The sequence below is a fragment of the Linepithema humile genome, chromosome 3 (assembly GCF_040581485.1).
Source record: "Linepithema humile isolate Giens D197 chromosome 3, Lhum_UNIL_v1.0, whole genome shotgun sequence".
In the NCBI taxonomy this organism is placed as follows: domain Eukaryota; kingdom Metazoa; phylum Arthropoda; class Insecta; order Hymenoptera; family Formicidae; genus Linepithema; species Linepithema humile.
The window spans coordinates 8,088,564-8,114,684 of NC_090130.1; the positions used below are offsets into that span (position 1 = coordinate 8,088,564).

The following is a 26,121-nucleotide window of genomic DNA, read 5'->3' on the forward strand; positions in this document are numbered from 1 at the left end:
GAAAATATATACAAATTTACAAAATACACATTTGACGGATGCAATGGTGGATATTGATATGCGTCGTTTAAATTTTACAATTCTGCGCGTTTATCTTGAATTTTGTAAATAGTGGATAATAACAGCGAAATACTACATGTATTTTGCTTAATTAAACGGATAAATAGAATACGCGCACAATAATGGATATCGACGCATATTAATTTTAAGCAAATATCTTTTGTTCTTTCGCAACGTAATTCTCTTTGAATTACGTCAATCAGTAAAAAGCGTAAAATCATAACGGTGGACACTAGTCCGTTCTGCTTGAAATTTGAAGCAAACATTCTTTTTTTACTTTTGTGGAATATGTCAATACTCGGAATGAGAACTGTATTTTTTTACTATTTGGACGATCCGGTAACCTGCTTTCCCGGAGAATGCTTTGCCAAAAGTGTCATAACGTTTGCAATCCCAGGAACATCCAGAATGAATTGAAGTTTTTAATCGTGCCTCGAACCACATCCGGTATTTTCTCTTTAACGCTAATCATGTACGAATTATGGATAAACGTACGAGAACATGCAGTAATGCAATATTAATTCGGCACAAATTATGAAAACGTGTAAATTTTGCAAAACGTGCGAGTGCAAAATAAATTGCTAATTCCTTAAAATGCTTCGCCGAGGCGAATAATTCCACGTTATTAATGCAAATATGAGCGAACACGGAACCATTCCATTATCATCGTAAAACGCTATAAAATGTTAAAAGCATACCGCGCGCGCGCTCTCTCTATTCTAAAATGTTTACGAGTGTCGGGTAGTTGCGGGTAATTTTCGCGAAATGCTGAAAGACGCATTGTTTTATTCAAGTACGATTGAAAAACGTAACTGAGATTAAAATACACGCACGGCTTAGAGCCGTGATTCGCTCAACGAAACTTTCGTAATTGTTCTATCGATTTCCTTCCGTTTTGCCTTCCCACGTCGGCCCTTTCCCTTCCTCGGAAAATAAATGCTCTCGTCGTGGAGCCGATCGAACGCGCGCAGCTTCTCGAAATTAAATGGCTAGACGTGTCCCGCTGCGACAAACAAGCGTTATGACATCTCGAAATAAATTATGCGCAAACAAGTTGAACAATGAAAATCTGTTAACAATAAACAGACTCACAGCCGTCACATCTAATGCACCGTGTGAAAATTTTATTGCGAATTTTATTGCGCGAGGAATCAGATCTGGTCAGTTGGACATTATTTTGTTATAGACGAAATTTCGTTTACTCCGTAAAGAGATTTCTTTTCCCAGTATCCTATTCGCCGAAATGAAGCGGTATAAAGCGCGGACAAATAAGCCGTGGCGAATCGTAAATTTTCCGACGGCCTTGGCGCCGGCGCGCGTCAACACGTCACCGGGTCGTTTTAATAAGGGCACAGAGGCGCGTAACAGCAGAAGTCACGGTACACCCGCGTTGGATTCGTATTACTCCCGTTTTATGTATATTCGCCGCGCGTATAAAGCCGCTATCGCGTTACTAAAGCCTGGCGGGGGCGACGCAGAGGCGAGGTTTCCTTGTGGCGACGAGTCGGTTGGTCGGTTGCGAACTAAATATATATGTACAGTACTTGCCAAGCAGACCGGAGCAACGCTACCTTTTCTTCTGCATCTTAGAGATATCGGATCTTATAACTTTAAAACAGTGTACAAGTATACAAACATTAATATTAACAATTTAATATAAAAAATTCACATAAATTACTCGAACAGCTAGAATTGATTAAAGTAATTGCGCTAAATGTGACATTGCAATATCTGTTTTACTATCATATTCAATGTCTCAACATGCATATATCTAACGCCATAATTAGTCTCATCGCTCGTATATGGCTTGTATGTATAGCTTTACGCATGTTTAGCAAATAACGACGAAATGCAATATGGCGTGTTGCTCGATCTGTCGGGCATTTAGGCTGGTGGGTCGCGACGAGACGAAGAGAGGACGAGCCCGAGGGGAGACACCGGCAGGCGCGTATCACCTTTATACTCTTACTGCTCGCGAGTTATTTATTTTTATGGGGTTTTCCTCCCTCGCGCTCCCGCGCCGCCGTTGGTCCTCCAGAACTCCGAGAAGCGGACGAGCGGAGGAACGAGTTCGGATAGTCGAAAGCGAGGGAGGACGACGCGGCAGCGGCGGTGGCGGCGCCGTTACGGCCTTCTCTCTCGCCTCCTGCTCCTGCCAGAGATACCCTCCGCACCCGGGGAGAGAAACCCCGTGCCCGCTTAATGGCGTTACGGGGTTGCCATGGTTACGGGGAACCCCATGGAACCGACGCCACCGCCGCGCCCAGCGGAAAGCCCATTTATTCTGGAAAAACATTATAAGAACGCGCGCGCGGCACGAGCCGCACCAAGGTCGTTACTCGCCGGCACTTGCATTCCCTGTCTCTACATACTCAGCACTCACTCAGTATTGCGCACCGACCGCGTATTTGGCTCAAGTGTCTGCAAGGTTTTCGAAAGAAATGACGGTAGGCTGCGGAAAGGCAACCCTCTGCGTGGTGCAGATTGTCGGACGCGAGAGAGAGAGAGAGAGAGAAAGAGAGAGCGGTGAGAAAAGCAGCACGTGAAGTCAGAAATCACGAGTTTCCGCCCTGCGTTAGTTTCCTCTTTCGCAGAGGGGATCGATTCGGTTTATTATCTCGCGTCGGGGAAAAGGCCTAACATATGTTTCTTTCGCGCTCGCACTTCTTTGATGCGTTAACCTTGTCAAGAAGAAAGAAAGTGAGATATATAGTAATTGTGAATTATATTCCGTAAATCTAGATTTCAATTTTAATACATGAGCGTAATAAGGTAAAAATTTATAAGTTAATTAATTATTAGATAAAATTGAGTGAAAAGATTGAGAGACAAAAGTAATAAATGTATTTGTGTAAAATTAAATTCTAGAGGAAAAAGAATTGAACTCTGAATTAAAATCAAGAGTGACATCCTTTATTCATGTTACGTTACGCGTGTTAATGCATGAATTAATATACTGAATACTTTTTTCAGTAATGTGATGTGAAAACTGTGCATAAAATACCTCATCATTCAACCTGGGTAAATCCAATTTATCACTATACATCAATCGAAAATAACTTACACATATACGATTTTATTGAACAAAAGAGAGAGAGCAGGAGAGGAGAAAATGGAGAGAAAGAGAGGGGAGGAGGAGAGGGGAAGCCGTATGGTCCTTCCCGCAGTGCGTCAAAGCGGACGAGACGCATTAATTAAAACAACATAGAATCGCATTGCGTAAATATCGCTTCTGTAAACATATATGTCGCCCTATGATACAGTGTATCACGGTGACGATATTACCATCACAAACTGATGAATTGGTGGACATATTAAACGTATTAATAAATCCGCTTACACGCCGCGTTGCAAAATAACAATCCACTGAATAATTCGCGAAATCTGCCACCGTAATCGACCATGCGCCGATTGATATGGTGTTCTGCCTGTTTTAGAATCGTCCATCATTAATTTTAATTATTTAATAATTTTAATTACTTCCCAATCAATCAAAGCTATTTTTCTTTCGCAAAAATGTCGAGGCATGAATAATTCCCGAGCTGCAAACAATATCGTAGACGATCTTTTCGCGAATTCAGCCGCTGAGATAAAATTGTGCAATTTTATCGCGGACTTTAAATAAATATCGAGAAATCCGACCTCCGCGTTTTTCGAATTTTCGTTTTCGCGAAGCAACGAACAGCGAAGCAGTTCGAGCTCGCGTGAGGAACTGTGGCCAGCCACAAAAACCCTTTGCGGATAACTCACGCGTCAAAACATCGGGCAATTAACCCTCGAGGGGATTTAAAAGCGGATGCAAGGAAAGCGCCCTGTTTCTATTCCTTGCCGCTGAGGGACAAAGACGGGGGAGACAGTGGGCATCGCCCGCTTATATGTCCCGAAAGGGGGCAGGGGAGCATTCGTCAAGGGAGCCCCCCCCCCCCCTTGGGTTCCTGCATGCGACCGCAAGGGAATTACTAAGGATTACATGAAAATTCTATTATCGTCTTACTGTCGCATTTTATAAATCCCGATGCGCACGACACGAGACTGGACTGATGTTACGTATCAATCCACGTTTCCGCGCGGTCTCAATGCGCTGAATGCACTTCGATCGATCGACACGCTTTTATTCGGCCTGCAACTGGCAGATCTTGACACGTATCACTATCAACGTCGGTATCAGTTGTGGATATGCAAGCTCATGATTTTGGGCAGTGCTGTCTATAGAGGTTTTTATCAAAAAGGAGGTCAGATCGCGTGGTACTCGATTTATTTTTTTAACCAGGGTATGTCTGTTCGGTTAATAGACCGTTCTATATTTTATACCGACTTTTATATGCACGATAAGCTAGAATTTTACGATATTATCTAATAGATCATTTTCTATATCTGATATTCTCTCTCTCTCTTTCTCTCTCTCTCTCTCTCTCTCTCTCTCTCTCTCTCTCTCTTTCTCTCTTTCTAATAAATTACTATTAAAAGAATATAAAAGAATACAAAAGAATATTTATAAAAAAATTTGCTGCTTTTTTTAAATAATAGTTCTACTTTAATGTTGTGCGGAAAATTGAAAATTTAATTATTTCACACAATTAACATCGGTAAATCCTGTTTCTCAGGTGCACAATTTACATTGTTATATTAAAATGTTTTAATGTAATACAAAAAAATTTCTTTTCCATTTAATCTACTGCGTTACTTAAAAACATATTTCACCATTTGTAAAATTATCATTATATCACTGAACGAATAAAATGTATTCAAATATTTACAAAATTTAAAGACAAAATAGAATGAAATAAAATGCACTCGTCGGAAGCAATCAAGCTTTGTGATGGTTGAAATTATAGGAAAACTCAATATATGTGATCCATTTAATGGACCGTGCCTCGCACATGAGAAATGAAAGCAAGCAAATCCCATGTCCATTACGAACCCAAACGATCCCGGCTAAGCGGACTTAACATTATGTTTAACGTCGCCGATGCGCGCGTGATGCGCGATCCGATAATGCGAGGTGCGAAGCGCCGCGCGAGTGATCGTGCGGCTCGCAAAATTGGCGTCACGCAATAAACTGATGGCCCGACGTTGTCCGTCGTGCTGTCGGCACCGCCGGCATATACGCGGCGCCATGCATCGAGGGCTTTATAAGGGGATGCGATACGGAGGGAGGAGGAGTTGCGGGGCGCGAGCTCACCGCAGCCAATTACCGTTCCCTCATTAATCCGATTAATTGTGAATTACACGAAAAGTCCGTTATCGCCTTAGAACGCGTGTCACTGACACTATAATGAAATCATACACACGTCGGCGGCGCGTAGCGACGGGCGCGACGTGTCATCGATCGCTCTCGCGTATATCCTCTATCTATGCCTCATTAGTCTTCAGAGTGGTATATCCCCGAAGAGAAGCGAGCTCGAAACCCCTTAACCCTAGATGAGCAACGTCCCGAAATTAGATCTTTAAGTATATCGCAAGCTGGCTGAAATCTCGACGAATTCAAGAGCGAAGATTGTTTCACAAATAAACGCATTATTAAAATCACTGTCCTAATAAATTTTAACACGCCTATCACGTATACAATCACGTATACATTGTTCTCAGAGCTTTAGATATTTGCGGAACAAACACAAGTGAGAATTAAGGAAATTTTGTTATAAATTCTTTCTGATTAGCATTCGACAAATAAAGTTAGAATTATTTTGTACTATTCAAACTATTTATATACGAAAATATATGTCAATTGGATTGTTTGCCGTCAAATGTAACCATTAATAAACGTAAAGTAATAAAAAATTAAAAATTTAACGCTACATGGAAGAGTGTAAAAAATAAGATAATTATTATATTCGCTGTGTCTAGTGCATTTGTCCATTTTATGATTAACGGAACGTTGAAACCATCACTTTCTAAAAAACGTTAAGTAAAACATTATTTTGGGTGTGCAAAGTCAGCGACATAAAAATTCTAATTAGAATTTATCGCTTGAACGCTTTTTTTAAAAATATTAAAGAATTCTCCAAGCTAGAACTCTAATCAGAGCTATGGAATTTTCGTCAGGGTGCTAGCTTCACACAGTCAATTATTCTTGGAACGAAAAACTTCTACACGGATGACCAGCGTGCGTCCCTGAGTTGGCCGGCGCCGTCGCCACGTCATCGTATTTTCCGACAATTACCCCGTATACGCAGAGACAAATACGCACGCTCTCTCTCTCTCTCTCTCGCTCCGCGCGTATCCCTTTCGCTCTCGTGTGCTCTTGCTCGCGCTCAAATTGAACGTGACGATCAGCGCCCAGGGCTGGCGAGTGTGGCGAACGATCGGCGGTAGCTGGTCGGCGTGGGCGGCTCGCCACAACCAATTACCGCTTTCTCATTAACCCTGTAATAATCGCCAAGCCGTCTGCATTGCTCTTTCTCCCTCGCTCCCTTGCTCTCTCGCAGTAGGTGCATCTCGTGCATGCTGCGCGGGTATATAATCATTCATAAAAAAGGGCGTACAGCAACCGGAAACGAAATAATCGACGGCGAATGCCACGGTAGCAGGATCGGATCTGCGAAGCAATCAGTTAGATTAGAAAGTCGCTTTTAATTAAGAATAGACCGGTGTTCCGAGCAATTATCTATCTTTCCTAACCAATTATTTAATCTAACCTGTTATTTCTAGAAATCGTTATTAGATTTCTGTTATTAGATCGGCAATAAGATAGAAAATAAAACGAATGGGAAAGAATATTGTGTGTTTTTTCGTGAAGAGACATTTTTCACTATAATTTCTCTGCTTCCAACTCCGAAATGTGTAGCGTCAAGTCTGACCGATGCATAAATATGCGCGCCGTTCGTACAATAATCGCCGTTCAAAACCCAAGGATTCTGAAAGCAGTATAATTTCGAGCGAATCCAAGTTTCGAGAATTATAAACATCAGAAAATACATCTTAGAACAATCCTCGGGTTTCCATTGTCATGAATAAACATGAAGTCAGTTAACTAAGTCGGTTACTCGACGCTATCAACCAATATACTATCAGCCAGTCGAAACCGTGTTGACTGAATTACCCTTCTCTATCTCTGTATCATGGATAGTGCTACAATCTAGAAACGAGATAACAATAGCTAACTATATTCGACACAAGATTGTCGATGTCGCGCTTAGAAATCGCTCTCGGCTACAATATCGAAATCTAAATTGACTGATGTTATATTGCAATGTTATATTCGATAATATCTATAGTAGTAGAACACGCAGCAAAGGCGCGGAAAGCGCATTTTCGATTCGCGGTCAGTCGCAGAGCAGACGAGCTACAGTGAGCGGCTTAAGACTGCGCGATAGTCCAGACGGTAGACCGGTCTTAATTAAGAAAATTAAGCTACTTATTGCGGTGTTACGAAGTCCGCCTTCCCTCTCTTCCTTTCTCCCTCCTTGTCTCTTTCTCGTATCTTCTCATTCTCCTTCTACCTCCTTCTCAAAGCACAAAGCAAGCCTGACCCCTCGCGCGCTTCTCGCTCACCGATGGCAGTCCTCCTTAATGAGCGCGCGGCTAATTGGTCGGAACTTTATTAACGCCAGAAGCATCGAAATCGGCGGCGCGGAGATATCGCAGAAGTTCGCGGACGAAAAACAGCGACGTGATTTTACGCGAGTACTCGAGTGTTCATTAAATACGACGACTGTTCCCCAGGCGCGACCCTTCGGGAGCGACACTCTCGTATTGAAAGGATCGATCGCGTCGCGACGCGATTGCAGTTACGACGACGTCTACCGATTTATAAATCTTACGAACGATTTTGCCAACAGCAGTTAAGTGTAACCTTGGTTTAACCAAGGTTATCTGCTTCCCTTCTTTTTGCTTTCAATTTCAAGATAAGAAAATGAATCGGTTAAACTCAATGTAGAGGCAAATAGAAGAAGGAAAATGAAGATTTATTATAGCTCTGAATTAATCTTTTTCAAGATAGAGAAACACATATTTTATACGCAATTTAAAATCAATATTTTCTTAGTAAGAATTCAAGGATTATCTGAATTTATTTAGTGCTGCAATAGTTATTTATTAATGAACTAATTTATTCATATGCAATGTTTAGAATAAATATTCTAAATTTATATTTGATCAACCCATAGTTCGAATAAAAATAGTATATTGTTTTGGATTGAGATTTTGTTTTCCTCGGTATTGCGATCCGTGAAGAATAAACACAAATTGTAACGATATACTTATATAATCCATATTGTACCAAAACAAGCTTTTACGGAGCATAGCGACGACCTGTCTACGATGTTTGAGACGAAGAGAATCCCGGATTCCTACTCGCATTTTCGGCGTTTCTCTTTTCCATACCAGCCTGGATCTCTTTATTGCGACTGCTTCCACGACTTAACGTCGGGCTGGTGAAATATTACGTTTCTCGTTATAAGGTCTCGCTTATAAGAAAATGCGAATGCGCGCTAGTAAAAAGGAGCGAGATCACACCCACGGAAATACATCTAACGCTGATTCTGGAGTAGAAAAAAACAATGGAACTATGTAGCTTTCAAGAATTAATGAAAACAATGTAACAATGTAACAATGAAAACAACGTAATTTTATAAACATTTAATCAAATAAATAGGTTTCACTCAATTAGAATTTTTAATACAAATTTTTATTACAAATATTAAAAAGTAAGAAGCGAATCAGAATAATCTTAAATAACATTTTTATTTAAAAATCAGCGATTCTAAATGGAATAAAAAATGTAAATTTCTATCTTGAAATATTAATGCAGAAATATAAGAAATCTTCACTTTTTTCTTCATTCGTTGAATTTTAATATCACAACGAACAAGTGAGAAAGTACAACTGCACGTGCTTATTCATGTTCTGCAAAACGAAAATGCCATAAGCTTATTTCACGCGTAACACCGTGCCATCTGGTGTAAAATATTCGCGAGAAAAATGGAAATATATGAAGTTTGATGATAAAAATACCAAAGATTCCACTGTATTTTTTCCTCCATATCTTGTAGTAATCCACATCGCTTTATTTCGACTTTTCTGACGACTCTTACGTCTCTCAGTCAAATATTGAAATTTTCGTCACACACGCCCAGACATAAGGACCGCATATGTACGGCTGAGTGATAAAGGACGTGCTGCTTATTGCGGAACGGAAAGTCATACACTAGATGGAGATCGTTGTTTTCCCTTTATGGGGTGCGTGCAGCTGGAATGGAATATACATGAGCGGATCCGCGGCTAGGTATGCGAGGGGTGCACTTGGCAGCTAGTGTTAGCGCATTCTCTACGTGGACCAGGAACCTTTCCAAGGAGATGCGCCCCAGGAGACACCGTACGGCGTGTGTATTCCCCTTTTACCGAATGTCTCGGGACGGCCCTTAATTTCGTACTTACTACTCGATGCGACGGACTTTCGTCAGTCCCCGGTCTCGCGGGAGTTTCGCAAAAAAAAAGAACGGACTAGACCCGAGAAAATGTTGAACTTCCGACAACATAATGTTAGGATAACTTAAATTATCTTCAGATTATCTTACATGCGATAATTGTACCAAAAAATATTATTTGCTCGATTATTTCTATTTTGAAGTTAATGTAAAATATTAATGAAATGTCTTGCTACTTTTTATTTTTTAATATTTTTTCCTAAGAGTTATATATTTTATTTGCTAATGAAACTTTGTCTTAGCTACGTGCTAACAGTGAGATATATATATTGCTGTGTTATACCACAAATGCATTTTTATGGTCGTTGCAAAAACAAAAACATCCTGACGTTCGTTGCATCACAGATCCATTTTTACGCGTTCCGCTCGTTACCGCGGCGTTATATGACGTTACTTTTATTATGTGCAAGCCGGAATTTATCGCCCCACCGAGACGAGAAAATATCGGGTGGCGAAGGTGACTCGGAATTTTCGGACCTACTGGAAAGTTTATCAAAACGCCGTTAAACAGTTAGTTCAGACACGGTCAATGGTGTCATTTGTTTTGTTACAACTGGCGGCGCCGAGCGCCACGTAAGTGCTTTTTGTGGGATGTTTAGACTTGGAAAGGCGAAACCGATCACGTTCTCGATATTGAAGGCGTTGCCACACTCTGTACACACTCCGAACCCTCCTTTCAACGCGACGAGAAATATTGGGTCAATGAACGAATAAGCCTCGCAACAAAAGCATCACTGTTTTTTTTTTCAATCCATCTTTATATATTTTGTATTGTAAATTTCAAGCTTTATGTATTGGACTAATGTTATTTAAATTCAAATAGCATAAAAAGAATAAAAAATATATTTTTCATGAATAAAAGTTTTGTTGAAACAACAATGGTTTTAATTTATTTAACTTTGACTTTGAAACACTCAAAAGCAAACTACATGTTGTATACGGATGAGCTAAAACAATACTCGCTTCTGTATAACTTTTCGTGTGTTAAAACCCAGATTGCATTTTTGCATTAAAAAAACTGACGGATTATTCGATTGTTTTATTGCAAATAAAATAACCTGTTTTTATTCAACATCTTACAGATACCTGGAGGCACCAATAGTACACGGTGAGTGCTTTTGTCAAGCGCCTAAAGGCGCCGATAGTGCACGATGAGCGCTTTTGTCGATCGTCCAAAAGCGTCGATAACAGTTAAAAGGTTAATAAAAGTTCCACGTTAAAAAGTTAAAACGAAAATGGCAACAGTTTTGACCTGCTTTTGAAGTTTTCTCTAAGAACACCCTATATAACGTCTCCCAGTTTTCTCAATTTCTCACGCGCTTACGTAACACACACCTTCGTTTGTTCTTATCTATTTTTGCAAACCTAGTTTCACGCTATCATATTTCTTGTCAGCCGGCTAGCAGTCGCCTATTATATCGTAACTTGACAATATACTAATACAAGAGATCCTGAGCGATCATCTTGAGGCTATCAATTCACTCTCAAAATCCTCCGCGTGCCACTTGAAAGCTTACGATGAAGAACAGACGAATAATCCCGCGTCTCGTAAGATCTCGAAGCTGTCGAGTGCATTCCTGTAAACTTCGAGCCGCGCGTTCGAGTTAATAAACTCTTCAGAATAAATATATCCGCTTTCACTAGTCCTTTTCCGTTATATTCCCGCCGTAATCAATGATTCTGTGCTCTGTTCCGCTTCTCGTAGATATCGACGACTTTCGAGTACGGAATTTAAATTCCTTTTTTCAATATGCATCGACAACCAGCACTTATTCAACATTTAATAGCGAACAAATTTATAAAGTTATAAATACACCGACGACATGACAAGCGGATCTTTCAAATTTTATGAAAATGCTCAACTCGAATATTGAATGGCTTCTCAAAGTTATTTGTGTCTGACATCTGTCATTCAACTGGATGATATTTATAAAACAAAAAACTATGATTTTACTACAATGCCAAATTTAACTTTGATCTGTCTGTTTGAGAATTTCTCTTGTTATTTGTTCGGTTAACATAGCTATCGATACTGTAGAGATATTTCAAATATAGAGAAACGTAGTTGATATTGACGTCACAGAAGTTTGCCTGCAGACAATAAACTCTATTTGGAAATTGCTCGTGGCATGTCTAAATTCGAAATATCTATATTAATATCCGTCTCTATTCGTCCGCGCAATATTTTTACCGCACAGGAATCACTGTGCATATTCATCATGCAAGCGCATTTTCAAATAATCAACGTATTTCACAAATGATAAATATGCTTGACAATAAATTGCGCGCCGCTATGATTAATCGTTTCTCTTCGATGCGACCCTTTTACATTTATGAATCGCCAGACGCACTGACGCAGGGAAGAAGCGATTCCTCATTCTTTTATCATTACTCGCGCAAACTGCCGCCGCGTAAGTCACAGTGCATCGATATTAATACTCGGTCGCCATTATCCCTTTATTTTCCCTCTGCATCTCCATCCTAATGATGCTTTTCTCTTCTTTCTTTCATTTTTCAAGAATATAAAGCGTCTTCAGTAAATTACATGCCTAGTAAAGAAGAAACGTGGGGAAATACTAAAGTTAGCTGGCACTTAAATCCACGATTATTAAAAATTTCATTCCGGATCTCATATTATTTTTCCCGGTTTTATAAATTTGCACGGTTTATAATAGTATATAACGAGCTATATATCATCCTCAAAAACACTTTTCAGTTTTCATTGTGACACAGCAATATAACATAAAGGATTTCCCGTCATATCCACCACGTGTGAGCTGTAATGGATGCAAATCTTCTCTTCAATAACGGAGCTTAACTAATTTATAACAATACAATTCCCGTTTGTGTAATTGTGAATTGCTCAAATAACACATATTTATCTTTAATTCAATTTCTCTTGACTCCATTCGCATTTATTACATTACATACTTTTGTGAATTATTACACAATAATTATTCATCTATTTATTGATAGTTCTCTTTAAATACATCTATTAATATAACATAATGATGAGCATGTGGGAAAATCCAGTTAGCACGAGCTATTTCAATTATAGCATATATAAAAATTGTTTCCCCCACATTTCCATACGATGCTTTTTTCACGGTTAGATCCCTATCATTTTGAGTGTATCATTTCACATGAGTGCCTCCAGGCACGGGATAAAACATGGCAGCTTGGTGCGCTGTATAGTGCTACGGCATAACACTTCGCGCCTCTCATAGACGAAGTTCGACCCCGAAGCCGCAGATTGATGCGTCGAATTATATTTGTCGCGCGGCGCAGCTGCCGTCTAAATTATACGCTACATTTAGTCTCCGTTTCACCCCCCAAACGTCCCCCACGCGAATACCCTCCCCTTGCTCTGTCGGCTTTGATGTACTCTCAGGATCATGGTAGTCGATGAATTTTATTCCACCTTTGCGGCTGTCGAGAGCCGAATCTTCCCGACTGATCAATGTTGGATTATTATTAAGCTCTTTTTAACGAGGGCGAAAAACCTGTCGTCATTAAATCTGCATTCTCTAATAATCGATATAGGGACCGAATGTTATATAATTGGAATAAAAAGAAAAATAAATAACGTGTTTATAATGTATAGCTACGGTAGCGTATTTTTTGTACGCAATTTTAGTACTTTCTGTCGTATAAAATTGAAATTTAACAAAATTTGGTAGAAAAGAATATAGATTGAAAAAAAATCAAAAATTAAATTTTTATTTACGTAAATACAACGCATAATGTTTCATGGATGTTTTAAAAGGCTTACTTAAACTAAAGCTGAGAAGATTTTCAACCTAAGACTGACGACGATCTAAAATTTTATTCATCCCATATCTTCCATTATTCAAAACAGGACTCCCTCAAATCTGTGCAAGAAAAGACGTCGCCTATGCAAACATTACCCTCGTTTCCCTGCAGACGTTTATTCCCGAGTGATTTTGATAAAAGCGGAAAAAATAGAAGGGTCGACCTGATAAAATTTAGAATACAATAGGATTTTGTTCGACGAAAATTCGCTTATCCACGAGAATTGATGCACTAAACTTGATCGGGGAACAATGTTCGCAATTCTCACTTTGGCAATTACTAAGCTCTGCATTTAATATATTATTCTTAGCGTAAATAATACCTTCCCTCACATATTTTTGATACTTTTCTGCAAATGTTTTTCGAATAGAGAAAAAATATTAAATAGAAAACATCTAATATTTTACATGATTAATAACTAAAAAAAAAAATGATATAAAATTGATAGGTGTAATTTTGAAGCTAATTTTTTTTAGCACATCGGAGCACAATCACGTTGTATAAAGGTTTTTCCAATCATTAACCATGGGTCTTGCTCCGTCAAGTGTAAGACCTTGGCTTTCTGTATCGCTCCCAATGAATTCAACGCCTACGGCTAGGCAAGCTTGATAACAGCGACAGACAGGTGGTAAACAGGGAAGTAACTGAGGACCGAGTGCATGAGAGAAGAGCTGGCGTTAATTCTATGGGACAGAATTTACGAACGACGCGAAGGAGGCACACCGAGGACACGGAAGATCATCTTTTATAGCTGCTCACAATCGCCCGGAAGCGATAAAGACCTACCTAGCCTTACTCTCGAGCGAACAAGCCTAAAACTGTAACATCAGCAAGCGCGCGTGAAACTTAATATAATGCAACTTCGTAACTTGGTATCTGGAGTGTCAAAGCGAAGACTTATACAGCGATATTAAGGCGATATATGCTAAAATTGGAACTAAGACCTAATTACAAAATTAGTTAAAATTAAGTGGTTTATTATATATTGGTATATTGATTTGTCCTAGTTAAACGCAGGCAGGATCAATATATCCAGCTAAGTAATTGTAATACTAATCGATATGTTATATATGTACTGCTATTAAAATTATCGGTATTCTGTAAAATGGAAATTCAGACTACGCGTGTTAATATCAGCGTGTCAGTATCAGCATGCGCTGAACAATGTGAAAAAAATGTTTGTTTCAATATAACACATGTCATATCGAAAAGTAAAAAAATGCCCCATGAAAATTCCTCTGTCATAAAAAAAACCTATTCATAGTTATCAAAAGCAGAAATAGACTAAAATAGTCAAAGCGAAAAATGTGTGAACGCCAAAGCCTTGAAAATTAAAAAACATATTTATAGTTCGAAAATTATCCTTTGCCTTGCACGATCTTCCACATCGCAATTGTGCGAAGAAGGACATCACCCGCCATAATATAATTTCACATAATTCGCCGAAGACGCTACTTTACGCGCGATGACGCGATCGTTCGTGCGCATTAAAGTCGATAGCACACGTGGGAGTAGGTGGACTTGTCGATAGCGTGTCGACGATGAAGAGACCGTATTAGCGACACGCTGTTGCCGGGAAGATGCGGGTGACAGCGCAGGGTTCGCCGAGCTGACACGTGTTACCACGCGGAACGCGCGCCACGCCGCGAAACACGGCCGTTCGCGTCGTATCGAACCGGTGGTGCGTGCGTGTGTGCATGCAGTTTCTCCCGGCGCATTTCCCCACGGATTCCGCACGAGCGGACGGTCGACGCGACGCCCGGCTGCCGGGGAAATTCGTCGACCTTTAGCGCAATAACCGGGGGGCCGCCGTCGGCACGACGGCGTCGCGATCGTTGTTGTCCTCTCCGGCCGCTTATCCTTTTTATTCGTCGACGTCGCGACCGTCCTGCTTCTCATGACTCGCAAAAATGAATGCCGAGATGACGAGATCGTGTGATAAAAACTTGCGGAAATACAGAAGGAAGCTGCACAACAATGCGCGGCTTTTGTGCGTGCATCGTCGCATGTATACGAGAGAGATTGCTATGATCCTCGAGGATAACGGCGGGAGGTTTGCGATATTCGAGGGAGCGCAAAGATAACAATGCTCAAGACCATTATCTGACCAGCCTTAGCATTTTGGGAACCAATCCTTTGTTGGGTATAATTTACAAACTTGCAAACTCTAGTATTTCCATTTCTTGACAAAAAAATTACCAAATTTGATAATACATTTCTAAAAAAATACAACAAATTTTTAAATTAAACAACAGAAGATCTTAAAGAAGATTCTTTAACTTTCTCTCTTTATGGTGTATCGTTACAATCTCCCGCCTGCGATATTTCACCGCCGGTGCATTTTACATCGGAAATTCGCCGAGCTGACGGCGCTCCTCTTCGTTCCCAGCGGGAGAGTTAATGTTGTCTCGTCTCGCGTCCCGGTCGAACGCCGCGATTCGATCGATAAAATTAATCCATTTAGATATTTCAAATGAACCCGGCGGGTGCGCGCCTCGATGCACCCCATCCGTCGGGGCTCACGGCGCTTCACATCGAGCATACAAATTCGAGTAGCGGCGAGTTTTCAAGTGGTCGATCGCGAGCCGTGGCTCGGGTAGCACTCGTCCGTTGAGCTCCACGGAATATTGTACGCGGCACACGCCGGGTCCCCATGAATTATGCATATTTTCCGCGAGATGAGTGCTTGAGTGATGGCCCGGCACGTAGCTTTGACAGGCTGTAAATTAGAATGGGAAAAACAGACGGAGACGGCCGACCGCAATTGTGAATCGCGATTTCGGCCGGCTTGGATAACCCAAGAAATGACGAAGAAACTCGAGCGGTTGTCAGAAATGTAAATATTCTAATTTTCTTGCTTGCCCTGCACAGCTAACGAATTTACTCGCGTCGCAAAGATATTTACATCTACTAATTTTGTCTCCCTTGATTTAGAATTTGTTGAAAATTTCAACATTGGTCTACATTATATTTTATAACATTCTACACAAAAATTAAATTGATAATATAATCAGTATAAAAAGTTTCCTTGCAGTCTGAAAAAACTATAATTTCGATAAAAATCGTAGTAAAACACACTGAACATTTAGTTATTACATGAAAAGAAACATAAAGAGATTTGTACGATAGAAGCACAGAGTTATACGTTCTCTGTGCTGGTCTCGTTAGTGTAAAAATCCGAGCACTCGACTACCGTAAAGTTCCGAGAGAGTAGTGCATTCCGGAATACCGTCATGCGGTGCACCAATCCGTCAACTGCGCTCGTGATAGACATGAAGCGCATGTATCGGAAAACAGCGGAAAGAAGAATATGTGAAATATGAACGCGATGACTAGTACGCTTGTGTTTTTCGTCCGCAACAAATTGGTGAGATATGTGGACATGGATGCGTCATATGACATGTGTAGTTCGTGTGTTACAACGTTTTGGAATTGGTCCAAACGAGAACTGGTCTCCGATGATTTGTTATGGTTATTTAAACAATGATGGATTGTAATGTACACCATTAGATAAGATAATAAAATAATAAAGTGTTTCCTCCATTTTCGCTTAAATAAAAAATATTTTTATAATTAAAAGTATCTAAAAAAAATATTGGAGCAACGTTAACTGTAAAAATTCTATAATTTGATTAAGTGACAACTACTTTTAAAGATTAATCTTTAAAAGTAGTTGTTTATTTATTTGTTTATTTCTTATTCAGTACGGAACAATGTCAATTGCCAATTAAATGTCGAATTAGAATTTTAATAAACTTTACTTAACTCTAAAAATTGACTTTGTTATTTAATTACATCCAATGTAATATTTAATCATTCGGAAATTACTGACGCCTCAACTTTAATTGCTAAAAAAATTTACTGCGGATAAATTAAAAAATCATTATACATGAGATCAAAAACTATGTCGAGGTAAACGAGATTTTTATTCAGTAACAAAAATATGTATATTAAACTGCGGTGACAAAATATGCTATATTAAACTGCGGATAGATCTGTCTATCTATAGGTATGCACAAACACTCCAACAATAGTGTATATACAATTATACGTATGCTGTATGCGTATATCAATCGCTTGCAGATTCAATATAGGCGAAATACGAGATATTGACCTCTACAAAATTAACATTCCATTTTGAGAATTTCTAACTAAAAATTTCAGTCCTTAATTCTGTTTCTCGAAAAGTACTAAAGTTACTGGTGTTGCTAAAAAAGTACTGACATTTAAATGTAAAAAATAAGAGAAAGGTGAGAGATTAGAGATCGAGTTCCGTGCATTTTGATATAGAAAATAAATACGAGTATTCATTTTCCATGTCATAAACCATCCTCGCGCAGCTTTGTCGACGTTAAAAAAAATATATGCGACGCAATATGTCCTGTCTATACGTAAGTTTTTAAGCATACTACGTATGCAAAATGCAATTTTCTATATAATATTCAATATATGTAATAATACCGCAGTCTCTATTATTAATACTGATTCGTTTTAAAATAGTTTTAATACCAACATTGAGATATTTTAATAAAATATTATGTTGATATGCATTAACATAAAACATTCGCGTATTTTCATAATTTTACATTTGTATGCCTTTAAAGTTTTCGAAATTGGGAATCAAATATGTTATATGATGTTTTTCATGACAAGGAGGTACGGCATATTTTGTCTTCTTTCATCGAGCGTTTTGTTTGATGTGTTTTGATCATTTCATATCGTATATTTCGAAAGTTGCCGTGATATCCTTTTATTCTATGTCATATTCAGACTGCCCAAGAATATTGTCTCACGCGGGTTTCTACAAGACAAATGTGTGCTCTGGTATTCTTCACACATTTCAGTGAGATAAGATAAATGCATCAGTATTATATGATAAATATACGCGTACTATACATCGAGCACAAAAATATTTGTGCCAAGCGTTTTGTACGATTTAAAAATACGAAATATTCTTGAAAAAAATTTCATAAATTAATTCCAGGAATGTTTTAGCAATACCATAATTGACAATTAAATGTAAAATAGATTTAATATTCAATTATTGAACAATAAACCGGTATTTTCAGTCACATTATTGTAAGAAAAATCACACAATGTCGCTATGAAATCATAATTATTCCCTTCCTATCTTCCTTTCGCCTTTCCATTTAAAATTTCACGTACGCCGATTTCGAACTGGTGTATCACGCGGAGTTTCATTGTCTCTTCCGAGACAATGCGATGCATGCAGGCCAGGGCACGCGATGAAGGAGCTTTGGAAAACACTCATCGAGATCTGTAACTGTTGTAACGCGGCGCACATACCTGCGATAACGTGCATCGTTTTCGATAGTAAATGAACACTGATAACGCGCGTGAGTGCTACGTGCGCGCGGAGGAGAAGGACATCTATCAATGGTCGTTATTCCATTATTCAACGATCACTTGACCCGCTCGAAGCGTTAAAGAGCGATCGAGTGTTTCCAATTACTCGCAAAGCTACGCGACATACCGCGTAAATTTTTTCACTTAAGCGACTGATCGCGATTCAATGACACGTATCCGCCAACTTTTCAATCGGTTATTCAAACCATTTTTCCTTTTTCGTTAGAATTTCATAGAATGTTACCTATTATACGCGATATTATCGCGAAAGTTGCGGGTGTTTTCGCGAACGTTTCGCAGAATGAGGAAGAAAATGTCGCAGTTCTGATAACAGACGTAAATACAAAGAGCCCCCCTAATCGATATCTCCGTTCCATCTGTCGAATTTACCCTTTCGCGGGTTGAACGCACCATAATTCCACTTCGTGATCCACGCACGAGGCTTTTATCCCCCCCCCCCCCAACGCTTCGCCCGCCCTGCTCTCAAGCGCCAAACAATACTGTAGCATATTGCCGCGTATTATGCGAATTATTACGCAGACAACGGTATTAAACGCATCGGCCTTGAACAAATATAATAAATATACCGGGTGGTCGTCGGCGGCGCACGTCGGCTTGAGCGCATACAGCCCGGTGCATGATCGCGAGCACTGGTAATGCGCCCGACCTTATGGCACCGATGTTTCCGCTTACGCTACATTTGCGGCGATCCCGTCGGCATGAATGCGTTCGCTTGACGTACATATCTGGGTCGGAAGATATCAATCTGGAATCATGTAATATCCGCGCTCGCGCCGCATTCCGACTAATACGCGGACCGGGCGCGGATGGGATGTTTATTTTCAGATCAATCGCGAGGGGCGGCAAAAAAAAAAACGACAATGAAAACATTTCCGCGCGTGACGACGTAATGGTTTATTAAAGTGCAAAGTTCGCTTTAATGCGAAATACGTGGTGCGGCATGCCAGGAGCGGCTAAAAATATAGTCGTTACGTGCGAGTCGTAGCGAAAGGTCAGTGGTTTTCGTACCCTCCTCCGTCTACGCTCTAACGTGTAGTTAAGTACAGCTACTTTGCAGCTTCGCGCGAGAATTCGATATTCCCCCGTAATGATTTAAAAGCCGTTTCTATCTTCAACCCGCGACGGAGGATTTGCAACAGAATTTTCCATAAATTTCAACTTCTAAAAAATATATAAAATATTCGCGCCGACGTCACACATTTTACGTCGCTACAGCGATCGAAGATTAATTTCGTGGCTCGGCTTGAATGTCGCCTTCCCACTGAAAGCCTTTCAAGAGTTCTTGCCGGAAAATATGCAAACGCGACCGCAAGTCCCCTGTATACATTTCCTCGGCTTTGTAAGACGATGCATCGCATTTGTTACCTTCCGCGCGCCACGTCGTCCCGCGGGGTAGCGAAAGGGTTGCAGACCGCACAATAGCATTTTGCTCACCCGCCCACGATCGCCGGCAACCATGCGTCGCCGGCATACATCGACCCGACCCCGAAAAATTTGCTTGCAACGCTCGCGGCGCTTTTATTCGCTTTATTTCACGGAGCTTTATCTCCTTCGGGATATATCCCTTTACGGTGCCACACATCGCCGAGAAGCGGGCTATCGATTTGCTGGCAGCGGTGTAAGCTTCAAAGCCAATTCGTCAGGCGGGTCTCAAGACGACGCGGGGCGACGGTGGCGTCGGTGGCGTCGGCACGAATCCGTGACGTTAACCCAGATCGTCGTCCTTGGAGGTGGTCCAGCCGGCCGGGTCGCCGGTTGCCAGGATACCCGGAGCTGGACTCTTGCGAGAGATCGTCGCGGAAAATACGGTTTTTGCATCACTCGTACTCGGCCCGAAACGGGATTCCAGCCAGCTAGCCAGCCAGCCCGTGTTTCTCATAAAAGAGATCGCCGAGGGTTTTCACGCTTCGTAAAAGGATAAAACGTTACTGTCACTCGAATTACGACTGACAAGGGAGACGAGAGTTTTAACGAGAAACAAATCTGCGATCACTTTTAAATGTGATTAATTTAATCCTCTTAGCCTGTATTTATCGAATAATTATGGCCATAATCTTATTTTCATTTATAATTGAAAAAAAGAACACACAGTATTAAGATAATGTAAAAAAATATCAATAAGTCTTGTACTTAACGATGAAAATGCGCGATCCAAACAGATACATTTATTATCATATAAAATCTTTCGTTTTTTCAGTTTTCGTTATCTTAGAGTAGAATTTTTTTTTTAACATTCTTTATGCAACTGTAAACTGAGAGTATTTTATTTAGCAAATAAAATTTAACTCAGTTAATACTTCGGTATGCATACAATGTATCATTGGCGAAAGCAACCTGCCCGTCGGGATGCAATGGAAACTTCGTTAAAATACTTCAGCGTAAATTTTGCGCTTTTTGTTATTTCCACTCTCATCATGCTCAAAGTATAAGCTACAATTGTTAAACTTTGTAGTGGCAAATTTCATTGCACTTCGTGCGCGATATTGTGTGGCAAAGTGCACTTCAGAAATTTCCGTCGGGAATTGAGATTTTCTCTGTTGTTCCGCATTTTGTCCTTTCCTATTGGATCCGGAAACACTACCACAAAACTAAAAGGAAAATGTTTATAAAGCAAATATGAAATATTAACTGCGAAATTATATTTCTCATAGGAACAACGACATATTCTGAATCTAATTGTAAGTTCAAAATACAAAAAATTCATTATTCTTTTATTATCATATAAAATCTTTAATTTTTTTATTAATAAATTTAGTAACAAGAATTTTTTAATATTGAAAAAATATATATACAGAACAAATATAAAATTAAATTCCATAGATGCGCAATAAAAATTATTTTCAAAATACGTTAAATATATCAATAGATATATACTTTGAAGATAAATAAAGAAAACTATTTACCTTCGTTAAAAAGAACATGGATAATTGCTCTCATCATTTTTTAACTACAATATTTCCTTTGTCACATGTAAATTTGGATCGTGCATTTTCAGCATTAAATTTTATTGCGCAAGTGCCACTTACACGTTTATTAGTATGCGTACTCGTACGGAACGTTCGTAAGTAAAAGGCCGATGAAAGACGCGCTTTGTACTTAAGGGAAGGTATATATCGAGTAAATGAGATATAAATTTTCTCTCCCGTTTTCGTCGATCATTTATTCGACGGTTCTCGATCGGTCGCGGATGGAGGAACACGGTGAGAGAGCCAGGGGCGATGTACACTTAAATAAAGGGTCGCTGCGTCGTTCGTGAACGTCCTAAATAGATGGGCAATGGGTTCTTGAATTATGAGCATCCGTATCGAGTTGGTCTAATGCAATTATTCCTTTTAGAGTATATTGGCTCCATTTGTGTATTAAAATTGAGCGCAGCCGCGTGCGCCGTTGCACTTTTATCAAGTTCGATTAAATGGACTTTAATTTAAGTAAAAGGAACGAACGAAAGAATCTACGTTGCAGTTTTTTCTATCATTAGCCTTCGTAATAATGAACAATATGCATTGTTCATTATTATAAAGAATTTGATATCGCTTTCAAAAAACATTTCTTCCTTATAAAAATTAATAAATATATTTCATGTGAATATATTAATAATTAATTTATTCACATAAATTATAAAATTAATTTGTAGAGTAATTATGAATTATTTGATATTTGAACATTCTAAGCAGACAAAATTTTGTAAACTCAAGTACACGGCTGTCAAATGTAAACAGAAATAGAAAATTTGATATCGCAATTAAATTCGCTCAGAAATTATTTAATGCTAAGATTATCCGTTAAAGAAAAGCTTTAATAGTCGTAAAAAGGAAAAATTTTAAGTATCAAAGCAGTAAATTGGATATGTAGAACGTGAAGGATTGCATGTTGGTTTTGCAACGTAACTAACGAAGAACGAAAAAGTCCGTGTTTGCGACGCCCGCGGCGTCTCATGTTACAAACGAGAAAACATGTTCGCGAATAACGTAGACGAAGAGATCCAATTATGACAGCAAATTTAGAAGATAACCCAATGCAAAATATAACTCCTTATCTTTACTATATTTTTACGATGTCTGGGCAATATTTTATTCACCTACCTCATCGAACCTCGATCCGCAAAAACGTGACAATTTCGAGGCAGATTTCGTTGTCTCTGCATGCGCAAACTGTATATCCGTCATTAAATAATCTGAAAAAATAATATTTCAAGAGAATTGAATATTTCAGTGCGCTTGAAATACACTTGAAGAAAATTCGGAATAACATTGCGATCACCTATAATGTTTTAATAATAAATTTATACAAAATTATTTTAAAAAAACGTATAAGGAGAATTTTCCATGCATATAAAATAAAAAACGCGAAACAAAAAAGTTATTTCTATCTAGTAATTTATATCAAGATATTATTTAATGAAATAGTTAGTTTATTATGTTTTATCACATGTATAAATCAAGATTTTATTAATTTCTATTAAATGCTCACAAATATTGACATTTGCAATGTTTTCTCGAGTATTAAATTTTTAGTATTTTAACATGTAACATGTGTAAATACGTGTTATGTAAATAAAAGGTACAAAAATATTCGTGCAAAAGTCTCTGACAGCTATAAAATCGAAACCATGCCCCGGGATGATCAGAAATTGTGTGTGAGCGGCTTTCATGGTATATTGAAAGCCGCGCATTTTACGGTATCGGGGAAAACTCAAATACGCGGCGAGCCTTCGTCGGGGATTTACGCGAGTTTTTCATGTGGTATGGCTATCGATAAGCGCAGCAAGGATACGCTCGAGATGCTTTTGTACGGCTTGTCCGGCCGCAGAGAGTAAAGATAGCGGCTTTAGTAGTATCCAAGGGAGAGACGCGCTCGCGGTACAAATTCGAGGTCTCCAGTAATTCCGCGATACGAGCGGCAACGAGGGTAACGAGCTTCCCGCCAGATTATCTGGCCGACAGCGAGGGCGGGGAGGATCGTGTTGGCAACGTGTATCCTTCTCCGCCGCCAGCGCCGGAGAGCGCGTCGCGGAAAATATCGATCCTTTCTCTCTCCGTGCAGTCGTCTCTCTGCGCGGCGTTTAACAAGCGCATTACGTTAGCCCCTTTTAAAAGATCGCACTTCTGACTTCAATGGGCCGTGTAATCGGATTAGGATCGACACAATGCGCCTGTGCCACGAATGTGTAACGTTCCGCGTCGATTCCATCTGCCGGACTTCGGTGCATATGTCCGGCCTATCAGCCGCGGCATCACTGTGGCCCGAACATCTTCGATAGTTAAGAATCGAAATGGGAGAAACCGATAAGAACGACACGAGAAATTCAATAAAGTAATCAGAATTAAATAATAACTACGACAATGACAATCGGAAAGCACATCAAGCAGAATTTTGATTTAAATAAAACGAAAAAAGTTCAGATGTCAAATACATTAAAAATATTAATAAAATTATACATGACTGTAATGTAAATAGACTATAATTTTTCTTATCTTTACGTTTTATAAAGGAATGTTATAACTATAAATTATCGTATTATATGATGATAATATAGTACATATTGATAATACAATATTGTAATTAGTCAATTCTAAATACGTGTTCATCGGAACATTGATTTACGATTCTCGCGAGCCGCAGAATGCAAATAACAGAGAAGGATAGAGTATTCGCATTATGAAATTGTTTGCTCTTAACCGAGGATTTATTGCCACTTATCGTCGATTCTCTCTCTCTTTCTCTCTCTCTGTTTCTCTCGAGTATTCGCGATAAGCGAGCTAAAATTACAGACTCCAAAATGAAGATGCATTATGCACTACAGTGATAATTAACATCATGTTTTAAATACGTAATCCTCATCGGAATGAATAGATGCCAAATCAGCGGGTGCTTTTTCCTCAATTGTACACAAAATTAATTCGTTATTCGTTGAATATTCCGCGGCGTCACGAAAGTGCGAGCAATTCGTCAACGTCAATTCGAATGGCGGTTATACGTGTCCGAATGAACCGTTAATTATCAGTTGCACTCTGCACGCTTCTCAGAACCATACATCAGCATCGGGCCCTTGACGTGCCTCGAACGAAAGCATATTACTTCCTAACGATAATATTTACTAAATTCAGATCGCAGACTCCAGTCCGGTATCGTGAGCGTATTAAATTTGTGATAAACAGCCAGTTGCATTGAATAACATATACATGCAATGTATTTCGGTTTTTTTTGTTATCAGCATCGAAAGTATCCGGTAGCATTATTCGAACCGCACCAAACTATTATTTTGTTACGCGTAATTGCAAATATATTCGATAAAATACGAAGAATCGAACGCTATTGTATTTCATTTGTACAAGTTGATTAAAGTGCAAAATTTGTTTATCAATTTAGTGTCGACCATTTCTTAAAAAAACTGTTGTTAAAAGTTGTTAAAGTTTAATGATTTAATTACCAAAACACCTAGGATCAAATATTAAAAGAGATAGAATCTAACAAATTATAACAAATATTATTCCCAAAATATTGACTTCAAGTGCTTCAAATTTTAAAACATCCGTTGCACACGTGTTTCCCTCGTTTTATAGTCAAACATAAGTTTCAATATGCAAATAGTTACTTTGGAATATTCAAAAAGAAAAAAATTGTCTAACGTAAAAACCTGCTATGTATCTCACTTGTTTCGCTTTCTATTCCCGATGTCAGTCCACAAAGTGCCGCACAAAATTCGATATAGAGTGTTTATGCGCGCCTTCTGGAGAAAACGTGGGCGGTTATATAAAGCGAAACAAACGGACGAACCCATTTTTAGGAAGCTGCAACAGCAGCAGCAGCGCGGACTAAATTATTCGCGTCGTTTTCTGCTAACCGCCGTACCGCCGGCTTATTCCGTCGGAATTTTCCGAACATTTTCTTTTCATCTGTAAAATTACCATAATTCGACCGACAGCGTAATTTTTCGTTTATGCGTTATGTAAAACTTCGCGTAAGGCGACAGTTTTAATTCACGAGTATTTCGGGAACGGAGCGGCGATGTCGCGGTCGTGCCGCGACTGCGAGAGACCAACGGGTTAAATAATAAGTGAACACCTTTTCGTGTTGTGGAAGAAATTTTGCAGCAGCCAGACGAATTCGCGAGTCCGTTTTCTCGGTTCTCACGGCAACCCCGGCTACGTAACCCGACTTGAGATCGGCGCGCGCGGTTAGTCAATCAGTAAGTTACGAGCGAACGTCCGGGGTTTACGGGCCCTCATACGTCTCCTTCGTGTTATCGACGCACGCGAAGCGGCCGAGGAATAAATCCGCCCTTCTCTCTCTCTCTCTCTCTCCCTCCGTCTCTCTCTTTCTGCCTAACTCCCTCCCATGGCACCGTTCAGACCAAACTTCTGCCTTCCGGCCGTCGCGAAGTGTTTATACTCTCGACAGAAACGAGAGAGAGAAAAAAGGGGGGAGAAAA

The 26,121-nt window shown here is 39.5% G+C and overlaps 1 protein-coding gene across 2 annotated transcripts in view; it reads right to left on the minus strand.

The window, feature by feature from the left end:
- The window catches only part of LOC105676454 (far upstream element-binding protein 2-like), a 293,337-nt gene that overhangs the window by 263,234 nt on the left and 3,982 nt on the right, over window positions 1-26,121 (minus strand). Inside the window, exon 2 of one of the 2 annotated variants that reach the window (XM_067351673.1) lies at window positions 22,772-22,863. The exons of the other annotated variant lie outside the window; for it this stretch is intronic. The gene's annotated coding sequence lies outside the window, so the exon portion shown is untranslated. The remainder of the gene's footprint in view (window positions 1-22,771; window positions 22,864-26,121) is intronic. 2 annotated transcript variants of the gene reach the window in all.